Here is a 21,148-nt window from a genome sequence, read left to right as displayed (position 1 = left end):
TTCCACTACATCAACCGCGTTCACTAACGCTTCTGCTATATGGTCTACAAGGGTACGTAGATCACACATCCCCTCTCATAGATGGACATCACCATGATAGGTCTTCGTGCGCGTAGGAAAATTTTTGTTTCCCATGCGACGTTCCCCAACAGTGGCATCATGAGCTAGGTTCATGTGTAGATGTCTTCTTGAGTAGAACACAAAAGTTTTTGTGGGCGGTGATGTGCGTTTTGCTGCCCTCCTTAGTCTTTTCTTGATTCCGCGGTATTGTTGGATTGAAGCGACTTGGACCGACATTACTCGTACGCTTACGAGAGACTGGTTTCATCGCTACGAGTAACCCCGTTGCTCAAAGATGACTGGCAAGTGTCAGTTTCTCCAACTTTAGTTGAATCGGATTTGACCGAGGAGGTCCTTGGATGAGGTTAAATAGCAACTCATATATCTCCGTTGTGGTGTTTGCGTAAGTAAGATGCGATCCTACTAGATACCCATGGTCACCACGTAAAACATGCAACAACCAAATTAGAGGACGTCTAACTTGTTTTTGCAGGGTATGCTTATGATATGATATGGCCAACGATGTGATGTGATATATTGGATGTATGAGATGATCATATTGTAATAGATAATATTGACTTGCACGTGGATGGTACGGCAACCGGCAGGAGCCATAGGGTTGTCTTTATACTAACGTTTGTGCTTGCAGATGCGTTTACTATTTTGCTAGGATGTAGCTTTAGTAGTAATAGCATGAGTAGCACGACAACCCCGATGGCGACACGTTGATGGAGATCATGGTGTGGCGCCGGTGACAAGAAGATCGTGCCGGTGCTTTGGTGATGGAGATCAAGGAGCACGTGATGATGGCCATATCATGTCACTTATGAATTGCATGTGATGTTAATCCTTTTATGCACCTTATTTTGCTTAGAACCACGGTAGCATTATGAGGTGATCTCTCACTAAAATTTCAAGACGAAATTGTGTTCTCCCCGACTGTGCACCGTTGCTACAGTTCGTCGTTTCGAGACACCACGTGATGATCGGGTGTGATAGACTCAACGTTCACATACAACGGGTGCAAAATAATTGCGCGCGCGGAACACTCGGGTTAAGCTTGACGAGCCTAGCATGTGCAGACATGGCCTCGGAACACATGAGACCGAAAGGTCGATCATGAATCATATAGATGATATGATTAGCATGGGGATGCTTACCACTGAAACTATGCTCAACTCACGTGATGATCGGACTTGAGCTAGTGTAAGTGGATCATGAACCACTCAAATGACTAGAGAGATGTACTTTTTGAGTGGGAGTTTAGCGAGTAATTTGATTAAGTTAAACTCTAATTATCTTGAACATAGTCTAAGTCCATTTTGAACATATTTGTGTTGTAGATCATGGCTCACGCGACAGTCACCCTGAATTTTAATACGTTCCTAGAGAAAGCTAAGTTGAAAGATGATGGAAGCAACTTTGTAGACTGGGCTCGTAATCTTAAGCTAATCTTACAAGCTGGGAAGAAGGATTATGTCCTTAATGCTGCGCTAGGAGATGAACCACCCGCTACGGCTCATCAGGATGTTAAGAACGCTTGGTTAGCACGTAAGGAGGACTACTCAGTAGTTCAATGTGCAGTCTTGTATGGCTTAGAACCGGGACTTCAACGTCGCTTTGAGCGTCATGGAGCATTTCAGATGTTCCAGGAGTTGAAATTTATCTTTCAGAAGAACGCCCGGATCGATAGGTATGAGACCTCCGATAAATTCTATGCTTGCAAGATGGAGGAGAACTCGTCTGTCAGTGAACATGTGCTCAAAATGTCTGGGTACTCAAACCGTCTAGCTGAGCTGGGGATTGAACTCCCGCAAGAGGCTATCACTGACAGAATCCTTCAATCACTGCCGCCAAGCTATAAACGCTTTGTATTGAACTACAACATGCAAGGGATGAACAAGTCTCCCGGCGAGTTGTTTGCGATGCTGAAAGTAGCAGAGTCTGAACTCCGTAAAGAGCATCAAGTGTTGATGGTGAATAAGACCACTAGTTTCAAGAGAAACGGCAAAGGCAAGAAGGGTAATTCAAATAAGAGCGGCAAGCCTGTTGCCAATCCGACGAAGAAACCCAAAGCTGGACCTAAGCCTGAAACAGAGTGTTACTATTGCAAGGGTATGGGTCACTGGAAGCGCAATTGCCCCAAGTATCTGGCAGATAAGAAGGCGGCCAAAGAAAAATCAGGTATATTTGATATACATGTTAATGATGTGTACTTAACTGGCTCTCGTAGTAGTGCCTGGGTATTCGATACCGGTTCTGTTGCTCATATTTGCAACTCGAAACAAGAACTGCGGAATAGACGAAGGCTGGCAAAAGATGAAGTGACGATGCACGTAGGAAATGGTTCCAAGGTTGATGCAATCGCCGTCGGCACAGTTTCACTTCAGTTACCATCAGGATTAGTTACAAACTTGAATCATTGTTATTTAGTGCCTGCATTGAGCATGAACATTATATCTGGATCTTGTTTATTGCGAGACGGTTACTCTTTTAAGTTAGAGAATAAAGGTTGTTCTATTTCTATGAGTAACATCTTTTATGGTCATGCACCCAATGTGAGAGGATTGTTCATATTGAATCTTGATAGCGATACACACATACAAAACATTGAGACCAAAAGACTTAGAGTTAACAATGATAGCGCCATATTTTTGTGGCACTGCCACTTAGGTCATATTGGTGTAAAGCGCATGAAGAAACTCCATGCCGATGGACTTTTGGAGTCACTTGACTTTGATTCACTTGACGCGTGCGAACCATGCCTCATGGGCAAGATGACTAAAACTCCGTTCTCCGGAACAATGGAGCGTGCAAGTAACTTGTTGGAAATCATACATACCGATGTGTGTGGTCCGATGAGCGTAGAGGCACGCGGCGGATATCGTTATTTTCTCACCTTCACTGATGATTTGAGTAGATATGGTTATGTCTACTTAATGAAGCACAAGTCTGAAACATTTGAAAAGTTCAAGCAATTTCAGAGTGAAGTTGAAAACCATCGTAACAAGAAGATCAAGTTCCTACGGTCTGATCGTGGGGGTGAATATCTGAGTTTCGAGTTTGGTGCTCACTTAAGACAATGTGGAATTGTTTCACAGTTTACACCGCCTAGAACACCACAGCGTAATGGTGTGTCCGAACGTCGTAATCGTACTTTATTAGAGATGGTGCGATCTATGATGTCTCTTACCGATTTGTCGTTATCGTTTTGGGGTTATGCATTAGAAACAGCTGAATTCACTTTAAATAGGGCACCATCAAAATCCGTTGAGATGACACCATATGAACTGTGGTATGGCAAAAGGCCAAAGTTGTCGTTTCTTAAAGTTTGGGGATGTGATGCTTATGTCAAAAAGCTTCAGCCTGAAAAGCTGGAACCCAAAGCGGAAAAGTGCGTCTTCATAGGTTACCCAAAAGAGACAGTTGGGTACACCTCTATCTCAAATCCGAGGGCAAAGTGTTTGTCGCTAAAAACGGAGCTTTTCTCGAGAAGGAGTTTCTCTCGAGAGAATTGAGTGGGAGGAAGATAGAACTTGACGAGGTTGTCGAACATATCATCCCTCTGGATGGTGGCGCAGGGCAAGGGGAAACCTCTGTCGTTGCGACGCCGGTTGAGGAGGAAGTTAATGATAATGATCATGAAACTTCGGTTCAAGTTTCTATCGAACCAGGCAGGTCGACGAGACCACGTGCTGCTCCAGAGTGGTACGGTAATCCCGTCTTATCAATCATGTTGTTGGACAACAATGAACCTGCAAATTATGAAGAAGCAATGGTGGGCCTAGATTCCAACAAATGGCTAGAAGCCATGAAGTCCGAGATAGGATCCATGTATGAGAACAAAGTGTGGACTTTGGAGGTACTGCCTGAGGGCCGCAAGGCTATTCAGAACAAATGGATATTTAAGACGAAGACGGACGCTGACGGCAATGTGACCGTTTATAAAGCTCGACTTGTGGCAAAGGGTTTTTCACAAGTTCAAGGAGTTGACTACGATGAGACATTCTCACCCGTAGCGATGCTTAAGTCCGTCAGAATCATGTTAGCAATAGCTGCATTTTTCGATTATGAAATCTGGCAGATGGATGTCAAAACGGCGTTCCTTAATGGTTTACTTAAGGAAGAATCGTATATGATGCAACCCGAAGGTTTTGTCGATCCTAAGAATGCTAACAAGGTGTGCAAGCTCCAGCGATCCATTTATGGACTGGTGCAAGCATCTCGGAGTTGGAACAAACGCTTTGATGAAGTGATCAAAGCATTTGGGTTTATACAAGTGGTTGGAGAATCTTGTATTTACAAGAAAGTGAGTCGGAGCTCTGTGGCGTTTCTAATATTATATTTGGATGACATATTGTTGATTGGAAACAACGTAGAGTTTTTGGAGAGCATAAAGGATTGCTTGAATAAAAGTTTCTCTATGAAGGACCTAGGAGAAGCTGCTTACATTCTAGGCATTAAGATTTATAGGGATAGATCAAAACGCCTGATAGGACTTTCACAAAGCACATACCTTGATAAAGTTTTGAAGAGGTTCAAAATGGAACAGTCCAAGAAAGGGTTCTTGCCAGTTTTACAAGGTACGAGATTGAGTAAGACTCAGTGCCCAGCAACTGATGAGGATAGAGAGCATATGCGCTCCGTCCCCTATGCTTCAGCCATAGGTTCTATCATGTATGCGATGCTGTGCACGAGACCGGACGTTAGCCTGGCCATAAGTATGGCAGGTAGATTCCACAGTAATCCAGGAGTGGATCACTGGACGGCGGTCAAGAATATCCTGAAGTACCTGAAAAGGACTACGGAGATGTTTCTCGTGTATGGAGGTGACGAAGGGCTCGCCGTAAAAGGTTATGTCGATGCAAGCCTTGACACAGATCCGGACGACTCTAAGTCGCAAACCGGATACGTATTTATTCTTAATGGGGGTGCGGTAAGCTGGTGCAGTTCCAAGCAAAGCGTCGTAGCAGATTCTACATGTGAAGCGGAGTACATGGCTGCCTCGGAGGCGGCTAAGGAGGGTGTCTGGATGAAGCAATTCATGACGGATCTTGGAGTAGTGCCAAGCGCACTGAATCCAATAACCTTGTTCTGTGACAACACGGGTGCCATTCCCTTAGCAAAGGAACCACGGTTTCACAAGAAGTCCAGACACATCAAACGATGCTTCAACCTCATCCGCGACTACGTCGAAGGGGAGGACGTAAATATATGCAAAGTGCACATGGATCTGAATGTAGCAGACCCGCTGACTAAACCTCTTCCACGGGCAAAGCATGATCAACACCAGAACTGTATGGGTGTTAGATTTATTACAATGTAATTCGCATGATGATGTGAGGACTAGATTATTGACTCTAGTGCAAGTGGGAGACTGTTGGAATTATGCCCTAGAGGCAATGATAAATATAGTTATTATTATAATTCCTGTATCAAGATAATCATTTATTCTCCATGCTATAATTGTATTGAATGAAGACTCATTTACATGTGTGGATACATAGACAAAACACTGTCCCTAGCAAGCCTCTAGTTGGCTAGCCAGTTGATCAAAGATAGTCAGTGTCTTCTGATTATGAACAAGGTGTTGTTGCTTGATAACTGGATCACGTCATTAGGAGAATCACGTGATGGACTAGACCCAAACTAATAGACGTAGCATGTTGATCGTGTCATTTTGTTGCTACTGTTTTCTGCGTGTCAAGTATTTGTTCCTATGACCATGAGATCATATAACTCACTAACACCGGAGGAATACTTTGTGTGTATCAAACGTCGCAACGTAACTGGGTGACTATAAAGATGCTCTACAGGTATCTCCGAAGGTGTTCGTTGAGTTAGTATGGATCAAGACTGGGATTTGTCACTCCATGTGACGGAGAGGTATCTCGGAGCCCACTCGGTAATACAACATCACACACAAGCCTTGCAAGCAATGTGACTTAGTGTAAGTTGCGGGATCTTGTATTACGGAATGAGTAAAGAGACTTGCCGGTAAACGAGATTGAAATAGGTATGCGGATAATGATGGTCGAATCTCGGGCAAGTAACATACCGAAATACAAAGGGAACGACATACGGGATTATATGAATCCTTGGCACTGAGGTTCAAACGATAAGATCTTCGTAGAATATGTAGGATCCAATATGGGCATCCAGGTCCCGCTATTGGATATTGACCGAGGAGTCTCTCGGGTCATGTCTACATAGTTCTCGAACCCGCAGGGTCTGCACACTTAAGGTTCGACGTTGTTTTATGCGTATTTGAGTTATATGGTTGTTTACCGAATGTTGTTCGGAGTCCCGGATGAGATCACGGACGTCACGAGGGTTTCCGAAATGGTCCGGAAACGAATATTGATATATAGGATGACCTCATTTGATTACCGGAAGGTTTTCGGAGTTACCGGGAATGTACCGGGAATGACGAATGGGTTTCGGGAGTTCACCGGGGGGGGCAACCCACCCCGGGGAAGCCCATAGGCCTTGGGGGTGGCACACCAGCACTTAGTGGGCTGGTGGGACATCCCAAGGAGGCCCTATGCGCCATAGGAAGAAAATCAAAGAGAAAAGAAAAAAAAAGGAGAAGGTGGGAAAGGAAAGAAGGACTCCTCCCACCAAACCAAGTAGGACTCGGTTTGGGGGGGAGACCTTCCCCCCTTGGCTCGGCCGACCCCCTTGGGGCTCCTTGAGCCCCAAGGCAAGGCCCCCCCTCTCCCACCTATATATACGGAGGTTTTAGGGCTGATTTGAGACGAGTTTTCCACGGCAGCCCGACCACATACCTCCACGGTTTTTCCTCTAGATCGCGTTTCTGCGGAGCTCAGGCGGAGCCCTGCTGAGACGAGATCATCACCAACCTCCGGAGCGCCGTCACGCTGTCGGAGAACTCTTCTATCTCTCCGTCTCTCTTGCTGGATCAAGAAGGCCGAGATCATCGTCGAGCTGTACGTGTGCTGAACGCGGAGGTGCCGTCCGTTCGGCACTAGATCGTGGGACTGATCGCGGGACGGTTCGCGGGGCGGATCGAGGGACGTGAGGACGTTCCACTACATCAACCGCGTTCACTAACGCTTCTGCTGTACGGTCTACAAGGGTACGTAGATCACACATCCCCTCTCATAGATGGACATCACCATGATAGGTCTTCGTGCGCGTAGGAAAATTTTTGTTTCCCATGCGACGTTCCCCAACAAGATACCACTCCACAGTGATGCTCATCCTATAGCAGAAGACGTGAAGAAGAGGAAGGATGTCGGAATAAGAAAGTGGAGAGCTGCTGATCCATATGTTGTCAGAAGAAGAACTGTTGTTGATCCAAAGTTTCACACCAAGGAACAACAAGATTTTTATGAGACTGTCTTGTATTACAAGAGTCATGATGTCAGTGATATGAGGTATGTCGACTGGGCATACATCAAGGAGAATGAGAATTTCTTTCCTCATGTTCAAGAGAACTTCAGGCTAGTTGACATATAATATTTTGTTGGAAAGGATATGACCCCATGGAATTACGAGATGATCATGCAATTCTATGCAACAGTTCATTTCTATGATGGCTATTTAGTTTGGATGACCGATGGACACAAGTACGCCGCTACAATTGCTGAATGGGCTACTAACATTGGTGTTCCCAAGCAGGAAGAAGCAGATGTAGATGTGTATGCAGATGCTAAGCAGAATCACAACTTCATGGCTAACATGTACAAGACCATTCCACATCAGTACTTGGCCAGGTTCAAGTTTTGCTCAGTATATTTTCTGCAAGCTAATATTCCCATGACAAACACTATACTGCAATACACTCTCATGCCTAAGTTAGGAGATGAGAAGATGATCAGAGGATATTCAATCAAACTACTGCACCTACTTGATACCCATACCAGATTTAGAGTGATGGACTTGATAGTTGAGACTATCCGAAGGACTACTGTGGATCAGAAGAGAACCTGTGGATATGCACCTTATATTCATATGCTCATCAATGACAAGTTAGGCAAGCATGCATATCAACTTGATCGTCCTCATCTACCTCGTTAGCATGAGTGTGCAGATAATGAGGTTGTGATGGATGACAATGATCCCAACTGAGCTGCAACAAGAATGGCAGCAGAGGCTGAAGCTGCTAGAAAGAGGCCACCTCCAGTTCCACGGCTCAGAACTCAAGCTGAGAAAATGGCATTTCTAGTAAGCACTGTCCAAGGCATAGAGAAGAACATTTAGGAGATCATGCAAAATCAGAAGAGCCTTGAGAGAGTTGTGGAGACAAAATTCCACAACATGGATATGAAGGTAACTGAGTTGACCACCATTGCAAGACAACTTCAACATGAAGTTGACTCTATGGAGATTCCACACTCAGAGGATGAAGATGAAGATGACAATGACGAGGATGATTCTCCTCCTCCCACTACTACACAGTTCAGCACCAGGACCCGGTCAGTTGTTGTTCCTGCTCTGGAGACAAGACATACATCTTCAGCACAAGCTTTAGCACCTTCAGCACCAGCTCCGGCTCAAGCTCCTTCAGTATCAACTCCTCCAGCTCCAGGGACGTCAACATAAGTCTTCGCAGACTATGTTTTATCGACTCCATCATGAGCTACCCAGAGACACGAGTAGTTCTATACTTTTGAACTTTTTGGTAACTTGTTGCCAAAGGGGGAGAAATGTATAGATCATAGACCCCGTGAGAGAGAGAGAGATTTTGACTTTATTTGCACTCGTTTGGTTTGAAAAAAATTGTTTGTTGGATGACTTTATCATATCTGTGTGTGATCATACGCTTTATCATGTGTGATGCTACGATATTATCTTTTAGATATCCATGTGATGATCACGCACTTATCTTGTTGGTGTCATGTGCATTACTTTTACTTTTACGCACCACAAATACGTATGTGATATGGAAGAGTAAACCGTGATCCTAATCGATTGTGCACTTGCATTCAAACGCAAATTTTAAATAATGCACAAATTTAGGGGGATCTCTTTCTTTTCACATACTTCTCAAAGCGTCGATGCTAATCATTTGTTATATCTTTTGTCGAAGCTTTGATCTATATGTTGTCATCAATTACAAAAAGGGGAGATTAAAAGCACAATTGCTCCCTAGGGTAGTTTGATAATTGATCACAACATATGCATCATTGGACTAATGTGTTTTCCAAGTATATTTCAGAAAAGTTCAAAATATGCTATGGCTTAACGTTTATGTGGAGATGCCCCTAGATGCAAGAAAGGAATAGTATTTTCTCAAGCTTCAAGCTAGAAGACTCTTCATTTTATATTTGTGAGAAATCACTTTTGAGTCCATAGGAAAGCCAATAGTATTAAAAGGGGGTGAGGTAGTAAAATGAACTGATTGCTCAAATGCCAAAGTTAGCCACCAAAGCACTCAGTCATTTTTCCCACATATCCACTCTGTCAAGTTCCACATACACAAATTCAGTTTACCCAACATTGCCACATTGGACCCACCGAGTTTGAACCTAAGACAGAACCCTAGCCATTCCCACCAAATCGGTGCAACCAAAACTGCATTGGTGCTACCGAGTTTAGTGTGACCAACATTCTGTTGCCAAGATACACAAAACCGGAATTTACGAGTTTGAGTATCGGTGCCACCGAGTTTGGCCATCTGACCGTTAGTCACCTTTTCGGTGCCACCGAGTTCTATATATCGGTCTCACCGAGATTCAGAAGTTCACCACTTTAGTGCTAATCGGTACCACCGAGTTGTCCACTTCGGTGTCACCGAGTTTGCTCTTTTGCGTGTAATGGTTGGATTTCGGTTGCTGCATGTACATACCCCTTCACCCACATCTCATTCCTGGGAGAAGCACTCAGGAGACACACTTCATTTCCAGATCTATTTTCCGAGAGAGAACCACCTACTGATGTGTTGAGACCAAGATATATTCCAATCCAATCATTTGAATCTTGATCTCTAGCCTCCCCAAACTGCATTCCACCAAAGCAACCTCTCCTACCCATGCATATTCCGTGAGAGAAAGATTTGTGTTGAGGAGACTATCTTTAGAAGCACAAAATAAAAGGAGTTCATTGATCTACCCCCATATTACCTTTTGGAGGGTGGTGCCCCCTAGATTGGTTAGGTGTTGCTTGGGAGCCTCCTACTTCGTGTTGTGGAGTTGAACCAAGATGTTTGTAAGGGCAAGGAGATCGCCTACTTCATGAAGATCTACCATGAGTAAGGCTAGTCCTCCGTGGACGGAAGCCGTGGTGGGATAGACAAGGCCGCTTCTTTGTGGACCCTCCATGGGTGGAGCCCTCTGTGGACTCTCGCAGCTGTTACCCTTCGTGGGTTGAAGTGTCCACTAACATGGACGTACGATAGCACCACCTATCAGAACCATGCTAAAAATCGCCGTGTCAACCTTATGCATTTGATCTCCCGTCCTTACTCCTCTATTTACACTTGCATGTTTTACTTTCCGCTGATATACTATGAGAACTGCATGTGTAGGGTGTGCTTGACCTATTATAACTGTTGTAGCCGCCTCTCAAGTAAAATTGGGAAAAAGCAAAAAATTATCTTGTCAAGTAGTCTAATCAACCCAGATTTGTAAACTGTTCTAGGTTGAGAAGATTTATGTTGAGAAGATTTCAAGTAGTCTAATCTTGTCAAGTAGTCTAATCAATAGCGCCACCTATCGATCCTACAGTGACTAACTTTATGTTGATAAGATTTCAAGAATCGGAATTTCCGAGTTTGAAATCGGTCTCACCCAGATTTGTAAACTCGTCTAGGTTATCGTATCAGTACCACCGAGATTCCTATATTGGTCTCACCGAGAATTCAAAAGTTTCCACATTTAGTGCAAATCGGTACCACCGAGATTCATTTTGGTGTCACCGAGTTGGGCAATAATGTTGTAATGGTTGGAATTTGGGGGATGCCGATATATACACCTCCACATACCTCTCGTTCCTAGAGGAAGCACTCGCAACACACTTACACTTGCCAGATTCATTATTTTCTGAGAGAGAGCCACCTACTCACGTGTTGAGATCAAGAGATTCCATTCCAACCATTTGAACCTTGATTTCTAGCCTCCCCAAGTTTCTTTCCACAAGATCAATATGTCCTATCCGTGCAAAATCTAAGAGAAAGTGATTGAGTGTTGAGGAGACTATCTTTTGAAGCACAAGTGCAATGAGTTCATCGTTCTACCACATCTATTACCTTTTGGAGGGTGGTGCCTCCTAGATTGATTAGGTGTTGCTTGGGAGCCTCCTACTTTGTGTTGTGGAGTTGAACCAAGATGTTTGTAAGGGAAAGGAGATCGCCTACTTCATGAAAATCTACCGTGAGTGAGGCTAGTCGTGTGTGGACGGAAGCGTGGTGGAATAGACAAGGCCGCTTCTTCGTGGACCCCTTGTGGGTGGAGCCCTCCATGGACTCTCGCAGTCGTTACCTTCTGTGGGTTGAAGTCTTCACTAACATGGACGTACGATATTACCACCTATTAGAACCATGACAAAAATCGTTGTGTCAATTTCTTTGTGTTTGATCTTCCTAAACTCTACTCCTTACTACATGTGCAAAGTCGTTACTTTCTGCTACCATATTTGTTGACTAGCATGTGTAGGGTGCACTAGACTTGTTAGGAATGTTAAAATCTTCCAACCATTAAATTTGGGAAAAGGCTAGGATTTTAATTTATGCAAGTATTCTACTCAACCACTTCTAGACACATCTTCTATCGATCTCATAATTGGTATCAGAGCAAGGTCGCCATAACCTTGGTTTGAACACCATTGGAGGAAGATGGATGTGCCTAGTTTGGGGAATATTAGTTGTGGAGTGCCTATTCTTGATGGGAAATATTTTAAACAATGGAAAGATAAAATCCTTGATATATTTGATAAATCCCATTTACGCAAGTATGTTGAATATCCCTATGAGCCTGCCATCGATCCTTTGCATCCTTATCATAATGAAGAACTTGATATGCTTGGTAATCTTAAAACTATAAATCTAATCATTAGAGGACTGCCAAGAAATGTACTTAATCAATTGCAAAATTTTGAGATCATTTTCCATAAACGCATTGCCTTTCACAAAATGAAGCCAACCGATCCTAATTTTGATAAATGCCTCTTTGAGCTTCGTGACCTCAGGTGTGTTAAAGGAGATGTCATTACCATTAAAAATGTTGTTGTTGAATCCATTCACATGCATAAATCTAAACATTGTCATAGTCAAAATTCTAATGAAATTCTTGTTTCCTATGATGAGGATATTTCGTGCGACGACGACAATGTGGAGCATGGCTACTACGATGAAGATGAAGAGTTTGACGTTGAGTATGAGAAGACCATGAGGATCCTTAGTCTTATGGCGAACCTTAGAGACTACATGGCCGGAGGAAAGGAGGGGATAGTTGGCAGTGGATGCACCGATCACATGACCAGAGATAAAGACATGTTCCATGAGATCACACCAAACCGTAGACTTCGAAGGTATGTGACCTTTGGAGACAACTCCAAGGGTAAGGTACTTGGTCTTGGTAAGGTGGCCATATCTCATGATAGTTCCAATCAAAATGTCATGCTTGTTGAATCCCTAGGATACAATCTTCTTTCTGTATCTAGACTAGTAGACTCTAGTTTCAATGTGCTATTTACGGAACTTGACTGTCAAGTGTTTCGTCGTGATAATCATAACATGGTCTTTAGTGGTTTCCATAGAGGTGATCTATACATTGTCGATTTCACTAAAAAATCCAAATCCCGTACATGTCTTATTGCTAAATCTTCTAAAGGTTAGTTATGGCATTGAATGTTAGGATGTATCGGTATGAGTAACCTTGACTGGCTTATCAAAGGTGATCATATTCTTGGTGCTAAAGATGTTATCTTTGACAAAGAGAGACTTTGTACTGCTTGTCAAGTAGGAAAGCAAGTTGGTGGAAGTCATCCCATGAAGAACATCATGACTACAAGAAGGCCACTTGAGCTGCTTCACATGGATCTTTTTGGTCCCAATGCTTACAAGAGCCTAAGTGGAAATTCTTATGGTTTAGTCATTGTTGATGATTTTCCAGATTTACGTGGGTATTGTTTCTTGATGATAAGTTGCGGGTACAAAAGATCATCAAGAACTTCACTCAGAAAGCTCAAAATTAGTTTGAACTGAAGAACAATATAGTTCGGAGCGACAACGGAACGTAGTTCAAGAACACTAATGTCGATACTTTTCTTGACGAATAAGGTATCTCACATGAGTTCTCAACAACGTACACACCTCAACAAAATGGACTTCTTGAGAGGAAGAACCAGACTCTAATAGAGATGGCGGAATGATGCTCGACGAATACAAGACGCCAAGACACTTTTGAGCAAAAGCCGTGGAAAGAGCTTGTCACGCCATAAACCGACGCTACTAACACAAGCTTCTTGGTACAACGGCATACGAGCTACTCACCGGTAGCAAATGCAAAGTTGAATACTTTCGAGTATTTGGCTCTAAGTGCTACTTTCTTGATAAGCATTGTCGCGCAAAATTTAGTCCAAAATCTCATGAAGATTTACTATTCGGTTACGGATCAAACTCTCACACTTACCGTGTCTACAACAGCTTCACTCGAAAAGTTGAAGATACGGTAGATGTAAACTTTGATGAATCTAATTGTTCGCAAGTAGAACAATTGCCAAATGATGTAGGAGATAAGGAACCTTCGGAAGCCATCCAAGATCTACCTATCGACAAGATTCATCCCATGGAGGTAAAGGAAAGTACTTCATCAATTCAAGTGGAAGCTCCTACTTCGCATCAAGGCGAACCACAAAACGACATGGAGGCATCCACAAGCGGTACACGACATGAGGAAGAAGCGGAAGAAGTACATTGTGATGATCCACCTCAACCTTCCTCACCACCACCTCAAGGAGATGAAATCGTCAATGATAACATGCAAGAAGATGATGATGAAGAAGCTCCTCCATCCAACAAGAATAAGATGTCATGAGTTCCAGCAAGAGTGGACAAAAATCAACCGCTGAATCAAATCTTTGGTGACATACGAACCGGGAGAATCACTCGCTCTAAATATCGTTTAGCTAAATTTTGCGAGCATTACTCTTTCATCTCTAGCATTGAGACTTTGAAGGTAGAATAAGCCCTTCAAGACCCGGATTGGGTAAATGCCATGCACGAAGGGCTACACAACTTCAAGAAGAATCAAGTGTGGACACTTGTTCAAAAGCCCGAAGATGAGCACAACATCATCGGTACAAGATGGGTGTTCCGAAACAAGCAAGATGAAGATGGACAAGTTGTATGCAACAAGGCATGTCTATATCCCAAGGATACACACAAGTCAAAGGTATGGACTACGGTGAGAATTATGCCCCCGTTGCTAGACTTCAGCCATTCACATTCTTCTCGCTTATGTCGTTCACCATGACATTACTCTTTACCAAATGGATATCAAAAGTGCTTTTCTAAATGGTGAAATTGAGGAGGAGATTTATGTCAAAGAACCTCCCGGCTTTGTGAACCCCAAGAAACCTAATCATGTTTACAAACTTCATAAAGCTTTATATGCTCTTAAACAAGCCCCTAGAGCTTGGTACAAATGCCTAACAAAGTTTCTCATTGAAAGGGTTTTGAAATTGGAAAAATTTACGCAACCTTATTCACTAAAAGAGTTAATGGAGAACTATTTGTGTGCCAAATATATGTGGATGATATTATCTTTGGTTCTACTAACCCACATTTTAGTGAGAAATTTGGAAAGTTGATGTCAGAGAAGTATGAGATGTCAATGATGTGCGAGCTGAAATTCTTCCTTGGATTTCAAATCAAACAATCGAGAGAAGGTACATTTATCTCTCAAACAAAGTACATCGAGGACTTTATCAGGAAGTTCAACATGCAAGAGTGCAAAGGTATGAGAACCCCCATGCCTACTAGTGGACATATTGACCCCACTAAGGAGGACAAACCAGTTGATCAGAGAGTTTATCGATCAATGATTGGTTCATTGCTATATCTATGTGCCTCCCATCCTGACATCATGTTGGGTGTTTGCATGTGTTCCCGATACCAAGATTCACCTAAAGAGTGTCATCTATTGGCTGTTAAAAGAATCGTGAGATACCTAATACACACGCCAAACTTTGGCATATGGTATCCCAAGGGGTCTTCTTTTAGTCTTGTTGGATATTCCGACTCGGACTATGCCGGAGACAAGGTTGATAGAAAATCCACCTCTGGTACATGTCAATTTCTTGGGAGATCTCTTATGTCTTGGTCATCCAAGAAACAAAACTCGGTATCTTTGTCTACTGCCGAAGCTGAATATATAGCCACGTGAATATATAGTCTATTGCCGAAGCTGAATATATGGATGACTCAAACTCTTAAGGATTATGGCATTCATGTTATAAATGTTCCATTACTGCGTGAAAATGAAAGTGCTATTAAAATTGTCTATAATCATGTGCAACATTCTCGAACAAAACATATTAAAGTGCGACATCATTTCATTCGTGATCATGTTGGTAAAGGAGATATAGATCTTAAGCATGTTCGTACCGACAAACAATTAGCTGATATATTTACCAAACCACTTGATGAGGAAGTGTTTTGTCATTTGAGGAGTGAGTTGAACATCATTGATGCTTCAAACTTGAGCTAAACTCACTCGGATGCATCCAAGGGCATGACCTTGATTGTTTATTCCATGATGCCATTGATATGATAATATCTTATATCTTGGAAATCTATGCTCCCTTGTATTGCATCTAAACTTTTGTAGGTACTTGGAAGAAATACACTTCACAAGATTGTCATCAACTCAAATCAAAAGCAATCTTGACATGGCCAAGTATCAACAATCCTTTCTTTGGAGATGGAGGAAGAAGACAACCAATGCCATATGCTTGACAATTATATGATGATGAAATTCACTCATGTCATTTGGATATATTATGCTCTTCCTTGCATGACTAACCATTGTAGGTTAAAAGTGAACCAAAACGACAAGGATAGCTCCCAACTCAAGATGACCTTCATCAACATTGCGCATCAACGACAAGTTCACCTACATGCCACGTCATCAACATCATTCGAAGGTATGTACTCATATCCTTGATAAAGCTTTGCACCAAGTCATGAGGTAAAGCAACTCAAGTGATATGAATACGTTAAAATATTAATCAAAAATGGTAACCACATTTTGCACTTAACGATGAGTATGACCTATGATCAAGCGTCCTTGCTTGACTCCTCAAGTCAATATACTCTAATATAGGTGACTTAGTCACCGCCCCACATCTAAATGGAGATTCCTGTATGGTTCACATTTTTGTTGCATGCTTTCTTAGAACCATTCAAATCTCGTCTTTATATGTATGTATATATATTGAAAAAAAAATCTATTATTTCTTTTTAATTTGTGGATATTTTCTGTCTATTTTAGTTAAGGCGTTGATTTTCAATGCAACTCGGTTTCACCGATCTGAAAAACTCGGTCCAACCGATTTCTCCAAGAGGCCTGCTATCATTCTCGGTTCTACCAAACCATATTGCCTCGGTGAACCTGACTATTATCACTGCCTATAATTTTCAGATATTTTCTGAATGTTTGCCTTAGGGGAGAAAACCTCAGTGATCCCATACATATAAGAGGGGGAGACATTCAAGATTCCTCATATAGGGGGAGATAGTTCGAGGAACTCTTATCTATAATTTAGGGGGAGAAAAGTCAAATTAAAGGAACCTTCATCAAAGAGAGAAGAGTCAAAGAACCCTTTCTCTCAATGATCCCTTACCCTTTGACCTTTTTGGAAATTAATGCCAAAGAGGGAGAAATATCAAAGCTTCCAATAAGCTAACACAAAAGGGCGAGAAATATCAAAAGGGGGATATCTGCCACAGGGGAGTTGTATCAAACCATACATATTCGGGGGGAGATAGATAAAATTGTTTTAGATATAATTAATGTTCCCCTATCTTTGGATTGAACTTGTCTTACCCTACCTACTCCAAATATCTACATGCTATGATTCAGGGGGAGAGAAAATTCTTACATATTCATCCTTAGGGGAGAAATTTCTAAATTCTGTTGGAGACATATCTATACTCAAATCCAATATCTTGGTACTTTTGAATCTCTTCGCATATTTACAATAGAGTACTCTTCTGTTATCTAACATATATTTTCCCAAGTGTCCTTCTACTGCTAAGACGCTCCAGAACCTCAAGGTAAGTATATGCATCTTATCCTTGTTCATGATATTATCTTGTATCTTGCACATATTGTTTGCAAGAGTGAGTCTTGAACATGGAAGTTCTTCATTCACTAAAGTTTGATGCATATACCAAGAGTTATATGGCTTGTCTTGTCCTTCTATCTTGTGTGTGCCCATGCAGTCCAAAAAAACTATTATTTAAAAGGGATTGCACACATTTAGGGGGAACTTGTACTAGTCATGTATTTTTCAAAGTTGTCATATTATAATGCTTACCTTTATTTGAAATTTGATTGTATGTTTTCATCAATTAAATAAGGGAGATTCAAAGCACATACGCTCCCTTGCTGATTTTGATAATTCATGACAACATACATTGTCTCTTGTACTAACACTTTTACCTAGTATATTTCACGTATAGTCCGACTTTGAGTGTTCTCACACTTTGTGGAAAAACTTAGAGGAAAGATATCCCGACTATTCAGTGAAGAATCTTGAGATCATTTTCCATAAATGCATTGCCTTTCACAAAATGAGGCCAACCGACCCTACTTTTGATAAATGCTTTTTTGAGCTTCGTGACCTCATGCGTGCTAAAGGAGATGTCATTACCATTAACAATGTCATTGTTGAAGCCATTCACACGCATAAAAATGAATATTGTCATAGTCAAAATTCTGATGAAATTATTGTTTCCTATGATGAGGATATTTCGTCCGACGGCGACAATGTGGAGAATGGTGTGGGTGCTCTAATAATGGGGTACCTAGTGCCCATGACTTATCCGCGGGCATTGAGAGCATACCCAATCTCAAGAGCAACCGCCAACTCCAAAAGCACAAGGCGTGCCAAGGACCCGTGGCACCTACCGGGGGCGAAGGTGCAATCATCCTCACCAAGACCCGACAAGGCACCTCCCCGGCAGGTGTGAGCCAACTTGTCACAACTCCACCTCGTCGCTACACGAGTCACTTGTCGATGAGGTATTGAGCCCCAGATGACTAGCTGTCTCTCCCTAGCTACATGGTGCCACCCCGGAAGCTAGGTTGGAACATGTTGACACCCGTCCAGAAGCATGTCGAGACCTCAAGCCATGGCCAGCTCATAGATGGCAGAGGCCTGCCGGGAACACACCCCTGCTCGCCACCTAGGGCCGCATTTATGGCGCTCTATCTTAAGTACCAGAGTTAGGTATGATAGCACTGTTAGCTATCTAATCATGTCAATTTCCACTGTGGACACCCCTTGAGCTATAAAACGAGGCCCGAGGCAACCTTGCAAGGGATTTAGATCTTTGGGTATTCGAGCACTTAGAGATTCGACACTTGGTAGATTAGGTCCCTCTGGGATTAGAGCCAAGTGTAAGTGTACATGCGTGCTAGCTCTCCCGGGCAACCCTTGCTGGTGCATAACTTCGTGCATACTTCGTCTTCCCCAATCAATCCACCAAAGCAGGAGTAGGGTTTTAAGCTTCACAGCGGCCCAAACCTGGGTAAAAAAACCCAAGTCTCATCATCGTGTTGTTTCATAGTCTCTGCTCTTTGTGTGGTACGACCTCCCCGCCGAACCACAAGGGGCCCGAAGGTCCCCTAGGTGACCTTGTGCACGCCTGCACTTACATCTTTGGCGTGCCAGACAGGGGGCTTCATTCACGCAAACCTGAGGATACGAGCAACATGTTGATCTTCATCGCGACTTCCTTTTTCTTATGATGGCTCCCAAGAAGAAGACCGATGCAGACGCTCACCCATCTACTTCGAAGGTCGCGTCACTTGCAGCCGCAGACGTCATTAGCACCACGGCGGCATAAGGTGACGCAGACACTGTGGGCGACGCGATCGACGCACGAGGTGCCACCATCATGTCCCGTGCGGTCGAGGCTGGAACGAGGGGCGCCGGAGGTGAGCAACACGGACGTCATAGCGAGCCTTCCCCTGGTGTTGCGGGTGAAAGGGACACCAAGGCCGCACGCATCCGCCCCATCAGTGACCGCACTCGCAACAGCGGCACCGAGTCCGAGGGAAACCATGGTCCACCTACTGCGGTGCCCACGGGCATGGCTGGTGGCGTGTGCCTTGTCCAGAGCAAGATGGAGTGATGAGCAGAGCTACGGATCCACGCGCCCAGCCTCCCCCACGTCAGGCCACCACGGCGACTGGCGCACGACGACAAGGACGTGGCGAGGCTCCTCCTGGTTCAACCAGGAGACAAGCCACATTGTGGTCCGCCTATTTGCCCATGTCAGACAAGGCTACAAAGGAAATGGCACAGGCTCACCTGCTGTTAAACTTCCCCCCACTTGCTGACAAGATGGACGAGTGGAAAGCCACCATCCAAAGTTTGATCGGCTTCAAGGAAGCCGGCAAGTCACAGAAAGCAGGCCCGTACCGTCGTCCACGGACGACAACGGCGGCCCGAACAAATGGTCGTGTTGAGGGGACACATCAATCGTGCAGTCCCTGTCGGATTTCGGTTTCCGCAAAACCCTAAGGATTCGAGCTCACGGGCGCGCGGAGAGTTCAATTAGGAGCTTCGGTTCGTGTGACTTGCTACTCGATGAACAAGGCAAAGAACTCACTCGATGGCGAGGAAGACAAAGGACATGATAGTTTACCCAGGTTCGGGCCGCTGGGAAGCGTAAAACCCTACTCCTGCTTTGGTGGATTGCCTCTCGCTGAGGTTAGTGGATGAACTAGTACAGTGCTTAGGCACCTCCGAAGGCTAGGTGACCTTGCATGGTGCTAGTAGGTAAATGAGTCGTTCCCCTTCCTCTACGAATCAACCTATCCTCCCTTTATAGTGGCGGCCCTGGTCCTCTTCCCTTATAGTTTCGGACGGAAGGGATCCCACAACGGCCAATTTCAGAGGGGGACAAGGGAACATGCTCCCCCTGCCCAAAAGTTGTCTTCGCCTGCAAAGTAGCTGCCAGCGCTGCAGGGGCTGGCTCAGGGACAATGTCCGTCCTGCCGGCGGGCGGCCAGGGTCTTGTTGCACCAGCATGGAAACCTTTAGAAAATGCCTTGGGAACCTACGTCCGTCCTTGCCCCCTTTGCACCAAAGGGGAAACTGCTCCGTCCTGTTGTCCGCTGCCCGACTACCTTCCTCTGCGTCATCCTTGACTCCTGAGGCCGGGCCTCGCCTCAGAATATCCGTCGCTCTCGGGGGGCCTGAGGAGGCCCCCTGCGGGTCTTCATGTCGTTCCTCCTCGCGAGGGCCTTTCCTTGAGTGATGCCGAGCCTGCGGGCATTTAGTTCGTGAAGTGGGCCAGCCCTGGGCCACAGACAGGCAGTGTGGCGACCCCGACTTACAGGTCGAGATCGCCGTGCTCAGTGATCCCAGAGATCAATGCTCACCGAACACAGATACCGAATAAGAGAGTCTTACATCCAAATACCGATTATTACAACACAAGACCGATTGGTCAGGTTCACAAGGCAGGGCCTAAGGCCAAATTACTCAAATACAACTAGAAGCGGAAATCATAGGGGCTAAGCGGGTGCCCATGCCATCAAGCCTACACCGACAAGCATTCTGACTTGGAAGGGTCCTAGTTCGCAGGGGCGTCTCCGAAGACATACTCATCTCCAAACTCCGGTCCTTCCATGTCTGGTCAATAACCTAACCAGTGGCAAGCCAATGAGTACTTCGAATGTACTCGCAATCTGCCCATGACATGAACATTGAAAGTGAAGGATAACAATAACATGTATCTTTGGTGGAATTACTCTTGGTGGAATAATCATGAATATGCATCAAATTAAAGAATTACTTTTGAAGAACAGGTTATAGATATCAATATATCTGACGAGGACTGAACCATCCGGGGTCACCCTATATGCCAAGTCACCAAACTTGGTCA

Source organism: Hordeum vulgare, chromosome 4H (assembly GCF_904849725.1).
Source record: "Hordeum vulgare subsp. vulgare chromosome 4H, MorexV3_pseudomolecules_assembly, whole genome shotgun sequence".
Taxonomy (NCBI): Eukaryota; Viridiplantae; Streptophyta; class Magnoliopsida; order Poales; family Poaceae; genus Hordeum; species Hordeum vulgare.
This window is presented reverse-complemented; position numbering follows the sequence as displayed.